Genomic DNA, 10,702 nt, shown 5'->3' with positions numbered 1-10,702 from the left:
CAGTCATATCCACGAGATAGTAAAACTTGAGGAGCCACTCAGTTTCGGCTAGATCAGGATGCTCAATCCCTTTCATTTCAAGGAAAGTCCGGATTTCGTTCAGGCAAGCCGCAAAATGGCAAAGCACCTTCCCTCTTGACAATCAACGCACATTGCTGTGCAAAAGCAGACCGTGATAGTTATTTCCAACTTCATCCAGCAGTGTTTTAAACTGGCGAGCATTTAAGGCTCGGGCAACAATAAAGTTGATCACACGAATGACCAGCGACATCACTTCGCCAAGCTGCCCATCACACATCTGAGCACAAAGTGCCTCCTGGTGTAGAATGCAATGGAAACTTAGGATGGGTCTATTTTCATGTTCACGGAGAAGCGCCACAAATCCTTTGTTTTTCCCCACCATACACGGAGCACCATCAGTACACACTGAGATAAGTTTATCCATTCGTAGATTTTTTTCTTGAGCGAACTCCATGAAAGACTTGAATAAATACTCACCTCTTGTGGACCCTTTTATTGGCAGAACAGCAAGACTTTCTTCGCGCAGTGTATCACCAGCAGCATATCTTGCAATCACACTGAACTGTACAAATGGCTTATGTCTGTTGACTCATCCAAAGCCAGGGAAAAGAACGGCGCTGTATTTATGTCCTTCACTTGCGTTTCCACCACTTGGTTTGCCATCATGATGGTACGATCATGAACAGTTCTTGCCGACAGAGGCATGTCTTGTATCCGTTTGATTATCTTGTCTTTGTTCAGAAGATCATCAAAAAGTTCATTGGCTACATCCAGCATGAACGTTTTTGCATACTCGCCATCTGTGAATGGTTTTCCGTTCCTCACTATTGCTAAAGATCCAGCAAAGCTGGCGGAATTATAGTCACCTTGCCGGGTCCATACGCGGAGTTGCTGCTGGCTGGCTTGCACTATGCTCAGTAGCTCTTGGCACGCTTTCTTTCTGCTGTCTCCCACAGGGTATTTTGATGCAAAGGTAGCATGGCGCGTGTCGAAGTGCCGCTTTATATTCGACCGTTTCATCGATGCAATTTTGTCATTGCAAATTAGACACACCACAGAACCTGCTCTCTCCACAAAGGCGAATTCTTCGGCCCATTCGTCCTGAAATGTACGATACTCCTCATCTTTTTTTCTTTTCGCCATCTTCTTCGTCGAAGGGTTAGCTTTGAGCAAATGAGAGAGAGGGAGATGTTGACCCAAGTGAGTCTGGCTGGCCTGCGCACGGGCTGACATACTCGAGAGGTGCGGCGCGGCCGGCCGACTCTGGGATGCTGTCGCCTCAGCGGTGGCGCGTGATTGGTCGAGATGAATTCCGTGACGCGTCTCGGCGGCGGCACGTCATTGGAGGAACCGAAATCACGAGTCGCCTCAGCGGTGGCGCGTGATTGGTCGAGATGAATTCCGTGACGCGTCTCGGCGGCGGCACGTCATTGGAGGAACCGAAATCACGAGTCGCCTCAGCAGTGGCGCGTGATTGGTCGAGATGAATTCCGTGACGCGTCTCGGCGGCGGCACGTCATTGGAGGAACCGAAATCACGAGTCGCCTCAGCGGTGGCGCGTGATTGGTCGAGATGAATTCCGTGACGCGTCTCGGCGGCGGCACGTCATTGGAGGAACCGAAATCACTACTCGCGTCGGCCGCATGACTGGACGAAACAAAAACCGCTTCAGACAATTCGGAGGTGTTTTTTCTTCTCTCCTTCTGCCAAGTTCAACCCTGCACGTGAATGAAGCACGACACCATTCAAACTATAGGTAAAGCTTCTGCGAGAAATATTGGGCTTTCCAAGTTTCAAGCTCCAATTTTATCTGCGAGCCAGATGCAATCATCAAAAGAGCCATACCTGGCTCGCGAGCCACACGTTCCCGACCCCTGGTCTAAAGGACACGTCTACAGTCTGGGTGAATATCCCCCAACCTCTCTCTCATGAAAGTATAAAATGCTTTGAAATGTAAATTGTTTCAGTGCAAGCACATGAGGAAGTATAGTATCTCAGTGGCTTGTACTCCTTGGAACTGACCAAGTACCAAGTTAGAATAAAACTCTCTGATGTAATGTAGAAGTGAATTGAATCGGGTTGGTCTAACTGTTAACTAAAGTAAGAATAAATGAAATAGAACCAAATAATATTGCAATTAATGGGGATTCTTAAGTACATTGTACAAGGGTGAGAAGTGTATGGTGTATAATTAGAAAATAAATTGTTTCACAAGGAAGGACTTGTGTGGACATCAGTTTTATCAGTGTCGATAGGGTTTTATGTAGGATATTATAATCAAATCAGACAAACGTTAAACTCTGAAGTCAAATAGGATTCCACAATCGGCCAGTTAGAATCCTTCAGGAGGACAACGATCACAACAAGGTGGGTTTAAAAAATCCACGTCACCAGCTACGGCCGTTACTCGGCCTTTGTCCACCGTCAGGCACCGTCTTCGTCGCACTCTCGCGCACAAACTCCCCCGTGCCACAACGCTTACACACCTCGAGATGACATTCACATCGGGACATGTGGTTGCGTGTTCCCGCATGCCAACCGCCATCTCCCTCACGTACAGCGACCTCACACATGCAGTTCCTCTCACACACGGCCATTCAATCACACATGCCATTTCCCTCGCACACGTGGTTCCACTCACACACGGCCTTCCACTTACACAGGGGGTTTCACCCACACACGGTGCTTCATCCAAACACGGCCTTTTACTAAGGCACTCCTTTTCACCCATGCACACCATATTACTCACATACACGGTCTCTTTCCCACACAACCTTTCACCCACGCTATGCGTGCTCTTCAGCACACATTTCGCCACACTCGTATACACACATACCGGGCCGACCACGCTGGGGATTTGTGCCACCACAAGGGGTCCCGGGGCCTCCAAACCCCCCAAGCTCCGTGTGCACCTGTCAACAGACTCGCCCCCTCTAACTCGCAAAGCTCAACTGGACCCACCTGGTCGAGATCCGCTTCAAGGGAGCATAGCGTCTCCCTCCATTCCTGAAGGAGGATATCCGGCTGCTTGCACCGGGTCACAACACATTCCCCGAGCTCCTCCTCATTGTCCTCCACTACCTGGTTGGTAGGTGGAGAAGGTGGTTGGTGGGTGGCGTTGTGGTGAAGGTAGTTGGTGGTTGGCATGGTGGAGAAGGTGGTTGGTGGTTGGCATGGTGGAGAAGGTGGTTGGTGGTTGGCATGGTGGTTGTTCCAAAATAACGATAGCAAAATAAAAATGGCTAACTCAAAGATCACAGCCTGGGTGACACGAATAAATCCCATTAAACAACGGTGGGGAAATCTATCTGAACACGGACTCATCGGCATAACTGATCTAAGGACCGATATGGTGCTCTGCGAATTTCCACAGCCGTAACATTATTATCTATCTATAATTCCAGCAATGTGTGTGTGTGTGTGTGTGTGTGTGTGTGTGTGTGTGTGTGTGTGTGTGTGTGTGTGTGTGTGTGTGTGTGTGTGTGTGTGTGTGTGTGTGTGTGTGTGTGTGTGTCTGCAACGTGAGGCTCCACAGCACAAACCAGCAAACCGATTTCGATGAAACTTGGCGAACAGGTGTCATAGGAGCTGGGAATGTGCGCGTTTGAGTTTAGTTGCTCGGCAACCACCCGCAGCGGCCGAAAAACTGCACGTTCACTATTTTCAATACTTGTCCTACAGTTTTGAATGTGGAGAAACGAGACTTCAGAATTAAACACTTCGAGATATTGAGAAAATTTTACTCGAGCCGATTTTTGATTTAGGTTTTATTTTTCAAATGGTAGTCCTTCAAAAATCGGGTGTCTATTTACCGTCATTTAATGTGTGTATACAGTGTTTGTAAGGAACTACACCGTCGTTCCACCTTCAATCTCTCCTCGATCCAAACGTTATTGACCAAAGTGAAAAGGATCCAAAATAAATGGAATCACCGTCATTTCTGTCTTTGTGGATTTCTAATAATATGGTATAAATCAAGTTTTGTGGAATTTGAAAAACATCTTTTAAAAAAAATTTCTACACCCCTCGTTGTGTTATCGTCCGCTACACCGCCAGGTTCATCAAAAACAACCGACCAGGAAGTCTTCACGCGCTACCCACGGTCTGGTTCGTATTTCCCTGAATATATATCTCTCTCTCTCTCTCTCTCTCTCTCTCTCTCTCTCTCTCTCTCTCTCTCTCTCTCTCTCTCTCTCTCTCTCTCTCTCTCTCTCTCTCTCTCTCTCTCTCTCTCTCTCTCTCTCTCTCTCTCTCTCTCTCTCTCTCTCTCTCTCTCTCTCTCTCTCTCTCTCTCTCTCTCTCTCTCTCTCTCTCTCTCTCTCTCTCTCTCTCTCTCTCTCTCTCTCTCTCTCTCTCTCTATCTCTATCTCTATCTCTATACGTTACATTTTGTTTCGTGTTGTTCTGACGTCCACTTTGTTTGCCGTCATCTGAGGTAATGTCAACAAAAATAGACATTTTCTTTTTTACTTAATTTGTCCCTAATTTACTCGAGCTGATTTTTGATTTAGGTTTTATTTTTCAAATGGTAGTCCTTCAAAAATAGGGTGTCTATTTACCGTCATTTTTTTATGAGGAGTGCCAGTTGGCAAAATACGCAATCGGAAAAATCTTTCCAGGCAGAGGAACAATTGTATGTGAACCAATACGTCTTGGCAATGAATCTTCGTCGGTGGCTCGGTCAGAATGAAAAGCATCGTATCCAGCACTTCGATCCTAGCGGATCCCTCGTCACCTACCGGCTTGTATGTCTGTGTGTCTGTATGCGACCGCCGTTTCTCGATGACGACTGGTCCAATCTGATTGAAACTTGCCAGGTATATTGCTGGGGACCCGCGGATGTGCCTTTTCAAGGTTTGATATTAATTGGACGAGCGGTTCCCAAGTTACGGCCATTTATCTGTCAACCAATGACAAGTCACGGTGCTATGACATCATAAATGACGTCACAATTAATGGTTTTTTTCTTTTTTTTTTGCACGATTTTTGCACGTCAATTCTTCTTCTTCTTCGTTTGGTATGATGTCACCATCGACGCTGGGGACCTGAGTATGTGCCTTTTCAAGGTTTGATATCGTTCTTCATCAGTTTCAGCTGTTTCCCAAGGTTTGAAAGCTGTTTTTTTAACAAGGTTTGAATTAATTGTTCAAATTATTAATTAATCCCAAGGTTTGAATTTTCCCAAGTGAAAGAGCTGTTTTCCAAGGGTTTGAAAGCTGTTTTTTTCCAAGGTTTGAATTAATTGTTGTGCTGGGTAGACATTTGTGACTACATTTACAGAGAGAGGGGCGAGAGAGGAGGGGGAGAGGAGGGGGGAGAGAGGAGGGGGACAGAGGGGTGAGAGAGGGGCGAGAGAGGGGGAGGGGACGAGAGAGGGGGCGAGAGAGGAGGGAGAGGGGAGCAAGAGAGGGGTGAGAGACGGGGCGAGAGAGGAGGGTGAGAGGGGGCGAGAGAGGGGTGAGAGAGGGGAGCGAGAGAGGGGAGCGAGAGAGGGGCGAGAGAGGGGGCGAGAGAGCGGAGGGAGAGAGAGGAGGGCGAGAGAGGCGAGGGAGAGAAGGGGGTGAGAGAGAGGAGGGAGAGAGGGGGGTGAGAGAGAGGGGCGTCACAATTCAAGAGAAGGGGAGAGAGAGGAGGGGCGACAGAAGGGGACGTGAGAGGTGGGTGAGAGTGGAGGCGAGAGAGAGGAGGGCCGAGAGAAGGGGACGTGAGAGGGGGGTGAGAGTGGAGGCGAGAGAGAGGGGCGAGAGGAGGAGCGAGACTAGGGGGGAGAGAGGGGGACAAGAGAGGAGGGAGAGGGAGAGGGGACGTCACAATTCTTCTTCTTCGTTTGATATGACGTCACAATTGACGCTGGGGACCCGAGTATGTTTCCCAGGTGTTTCCCAAGTTATGGCCATTTATGATACGGTTGGTCCGATCTAATTGAAAAAATGCCCCAATCCAGTCGTCGTTTACGAGAGCGAAGGAACGAAGCTGCACCTATGGGCATGCACTAGTATATTTAAATAGAGAACAGCACGGACCCCGTACGGGACGATGTGTAGAGACACAGCACGTACCGTGTCCCGACTCGTGACCCTCGGGTGGAGCGATCCTGGACCCGCAGTCCGTGTGAGAACCTTCCGGACCGAGCACGTTCCTTCCATTCGAGATACTCGTGGATCCTGGAGGGTTCTCTCTGTGCTCCTCACACGAGAAATCTCGATTCATGGCGCACAGTACAGTGTAGTACAGTGTAGTACAGTTTGGTACAGTGCAGGACAGTACAGTGTGATGCAGTCGAACAACGTGTGAGTGAAGACAGTGCACTGACTGAAGCGATCCCTGAAAACGAGTTTACTCATCAATTCCAATCCGCAGATTCGCCACAGATCGACGACGTTGTTAAACACATTCGGGTTTTGTTTAAAAAACTAAAAACGAACAAGAATTCCTGATCGAACCCGAATGGAGAACGAGAACCCACGGGCTCGTGTTTGGACCTTGAACATCACACTGGGACAATCAGAGCTTTCCGAACATCTTCATTGAACGGTCTATCGGAGTTATATTTATGTATACAATGTCGAGGCTCATGAAATGGAAGGTATTTATTACCCGTCGACACCGGAGGTGGAAGGACGTTTTATTTTCACCCACGTCCGTGTGTTTGTGCGCATGTATCTCAAAAAGTTGTGGACGGATTCGGACGAAACTTGGTGGACGGCTTGGGTGTGTCGCAAGGACGAACTGATTCGATTTTGGTGAAGATCCGGGTCGGGATCTGGAAACGAGAATTATTTAATTTTTTTAAAAAAGTGATTCTTCATCATTGAGAGATGGCGCCAAACACGATGTACAGTTCTGTATAACATGATATTTCAAACATGTATCGGACCCGATGTGTTCTCATGGATCAGGTATGCGCTCCATCGAGCGCCCTTATCGTTGACCAACTCGGTCCGGCTCCTGACGTCCGCCTCTCCACACGTCATTGTGGAGATTGACGTCACAGACTTGCTGTGTTGGTATGATTTACACCAATCATAATACAAATATTTCTTGTTGGGTTGTCGATGTAGTCGAAAAAAATGTTTTTTTTTAATTTTTTTTTTTTTTTGAGATTTGTTCTCTTATTATCAGTATTTAAAATGGCGATTTCAGTTAATACAATGGCGATTTCGATGAAACTTGGTTGGTCGGTTTATACCATGACCAAGTTGTGTGCAAATGAGAACCGTTGCTATGGACACCACCGTTGCCTAGCAACGGGACTTTGAAATTTTAGAAAAATCATAAAAAATTAATTTTTTTCGAAAATAAAAAATCGGGCCATGAGCGACTGTGGGCAATACATTCAGCCATATTGTCAAAAATTTCCAGCCTGATCCTATGAAAAATGTCGGAGAAGATAGACTTTGAATGAACCCTGGTCGAAAACAATAAAAAAAACGAAGTTCGTTATATCTCAGAGACTATGAGTCAGATATACATGAAACTGGTATGGTAGGTTCATGGTATGTCCTAGTTATGTGTGAGAAAGAACCGTTGCTATGGCCCCCTCCGTTGCCCAGCAACGGCCGAAAAACCTCTAAATGTGGGGGTATTTTAACGAAAAAAAACAATCTGCAGCATTAACCCTTGAAGCTTGAATCGTGAATTTTCTTGTGTTTAATCCTCAGGTCATTCCCCATCGAACGGGCCCATCGCGTCAGGTTCTATTGGGTAGTCGACCACCCATGTCCACCTACCGGCTTGTCTTCAAATTTATTGGTAATATTAGTGATATTGTATTTATTTGAAATTTCATTTGTGATATGAAAACGTCCAAGTGGTCGAAGTGGGCAAGGGTCGAAGCTGTCTAATCTGTCTGAAAGGTGTAAGGGGTCTAAATGGTGTTAATGTCTAAGGGGTCTTTTGGGACTTCGGCGTCTTTTTGGGTCTTTTGAGTCTTCGTGGTCTTTGGAGTCTTGGAGGTCTTCAATGGTCAAAGGGGTCTCAGCAGTCTCAAGGGTAGAAAGATACATTCCAATAGTACGTAATTAATAGACACTAATTGGTACCTGTGGAAATTGCTGGAGTCACAGCACTTCAGAGTGGACCACATCTCTTGTCAGGTTGGGATGCTTTGTTGAGCGGCGAAGATTTGTCATGAAATCTGATTGGTCAGCATGTATCCCACAGACCGACTGGGTCCCCTACTCGACTGGCTGCCACGTACAGTTGGCTATGGGTGCACACACTGTTTGGGAGATGAAGCGCGCAGTTCTTGAGGCTCTGTCCTTGGGATGTATTGACCGCCATGGCAACTGCTGGTCTGACTGGGAACTGACGTCTGCGAAGTGTGAAGGGAAGGTCAGTGTCTGAGGGGCACAGGAGTATTCGTGGAATGAGAGGTGTTGCCCATGCATGTTCGCCTGACAGGAGCCTTGCTCGTAGCAGCCTTTCAGAGACTCCAATCAGAATAGAGCAGCTTCCATTGCAATGTCCATGTTTGGGGTCCATGTTGCCCAGCAACATTATTGGAGCATTGACCTTCGAAGCTCATTTTGTGTGGAGGCATTCCAGGAATGTTGATTGTATTTAAAAACTCTGTTCGATAGAGAGTTGCTTGATTTTGGTCAGCTACAGAATCAGCACTGACCAAGACTGTCTTGGATCCTGGGAGTTGTGCCATTATGACTTCATTTAATCTGTCGACGTCGTTATCTGTGGATGTGAGGATGGCTCTCTCCCTTCAGCCACAGTGGATCAGTGTGGTTCTGTGGCTGATCAACTCCAGCACAAACATAGTTGTTGACTTCCTCTTCTGATTTGGCACAGAGATGTGACGGAAGTTCAATGGTATCATGATATAAAGGGTGGTCAACACTTGTAAGACAGCCTTCCCCTAAATCGATCAGCCATTGTGCATACTCGTTGATACGTTCTCGGACTGCAGTATTACCTTCAGAGGCGGCAGCTTCAATGCGCACGTTGGTTCGCAAATGCAACTTTACACAATGTTGCTGGAGGGAAGACTTGGTGAGATAGGAGTTGACAATGTCAGGTGAGCGACCTCTCCTGACCACAGGAAGAATCTGCCTGAAGTCCCCAGTAAGAATGTGCAGCTTTCCTTTCCATAATTGCTCATGATATCGTGAACGGTCCTGTCTCGAGCTTCAAGTAGAAATCTATGGCTCATGGGAGCTTCATCCCAGACCAATAGGTCAGATGCTTGTAGGAGGCAGCCGTTGAAGTCTCGGGGGCTGACGTTACACATTGAGGTTGCTTGGGGTGGGATAGGAAGCTTATACCGACAATGAGCTGTTCTACCCAGCTTCAGGAGAGTGGCTGCTATGCCAGATGAGGCTGAAGCAAGGGCTATACCTTGGCTTTTTGTGACATATGCTGGGATTGTGTTGAGTCGGAAGGTCTTCCCAGTTCCCCCTGGGGCATCAATGATGATCAAACCTCTTTCTATGTTGTTTAGTCAATGCTCCAATAATCTTTCTAGTCTGGTGTGCATTTAGTTGATTGATGCGCTCATTAAATGGTTATTCAGCATCAGGATTTAACTCATCAGCAGCGAGGTCAAGGTGATTGCGCTGGCTTCTGTTTGCTGTGGGAAGGCCAATGTCAGTTGTTTTGTTGTGTGGCTGGAGTCTGTCATCAAGGTCACACAAAAAGGTCATTATGTGTCGCTGCTTCTGCTGCCTCTGGTGGCAAGTTGCTGCTGATGCCGTCTGTACTTGAAATCATCAGCTAAGTGTGAACCCTGGTCTTTGCACAGCTTCAGTGGATTAGCTGGCTCACAGAAAAGGAGAATGCTTGCTGGTTTCTGTGTTTGTACAGCCTCAGTGAGGCATTGATGCCACTCGTTGTCATCTTGGAGAATGTTCAGCTGGCTGGATACACGCCTCAAAGTTGGGTAGGTAGTGCCCTGGATTGTGCGCAAATCTTCAAAGCTGGTAGACCCAGATTTATGGTGAAGAAGAAGGCGAAGATAAAATGTCTCCTTGATTTGGATGAACTGTGAAGACTCGGCCTATTGTTCGGGGGTTTTGTCCTGGTGGAATTGCTCTTTTTTTTTCCGTTGTTTTTTTTTGCAGGTATCCCATGTGCCGTGCTGTGGGAAGTCAGTACATGATCATTTTGGCCTCAGGGTCACTTAAGTTTTGCTTAAAGTAAGCTGTGAGCTTTGCATCCAAAGCCAAGTCGAGTGCTCTGTGTGGGTTTTCTGGGTTGAATGCGACTCACAGCTGATCAGGTATCAGCTGATCACAGCTGAACGCTGTTGGGTGGTGAATCCGAAAATTCTCCAGGCTGCCTCTGATGCTCCAATAAATCTACACGATTCATTCTGCTCGATTTCATCCTTCTGTGCCTCTCTGGCTACCTTAACGACATCGCTGTGACGATAGTTAATTATTGCTTGACCTGACTCTTTGATGATGTATTTGTAGAGATACTTGACAGCTTTAATGCTTGCACAATTTTCTACATTGATGTGGGATTTGTATCTCAGGATTAGCCAGACATTGTATGGGACAACGTACCTGTTGTCGACTCTGATGTTCTTGTTGGATGTAGTGATTAACCCTGTATGACCATTTTGCTCTGGAGAGCAACGGCGGGAGAGAGGATAATTGTCATCTCCAATGCGCGTTTGTGCATTGAAGGCCTTGGGGAAACTGGAGCACTCACCCTTGGACGTGCATGG

Source organism: Eptatretus burgeri, chromosome 17, assembly GCF_056783735.1.
Source record: "Eptatretus burgeri isolate ZD-2024b chromosome 17, Ebu_testis_v1, whole genome shotgun sequence".
Lineage (NCBI taxonomy): Eukaryota > Metazoa > Chordata > Myxini > Myxiniformes > Myxinidae > Eptatretus > Eptatretus burgeri.
Note: the sequence above shows the minus strand (reverse complement) of the source record.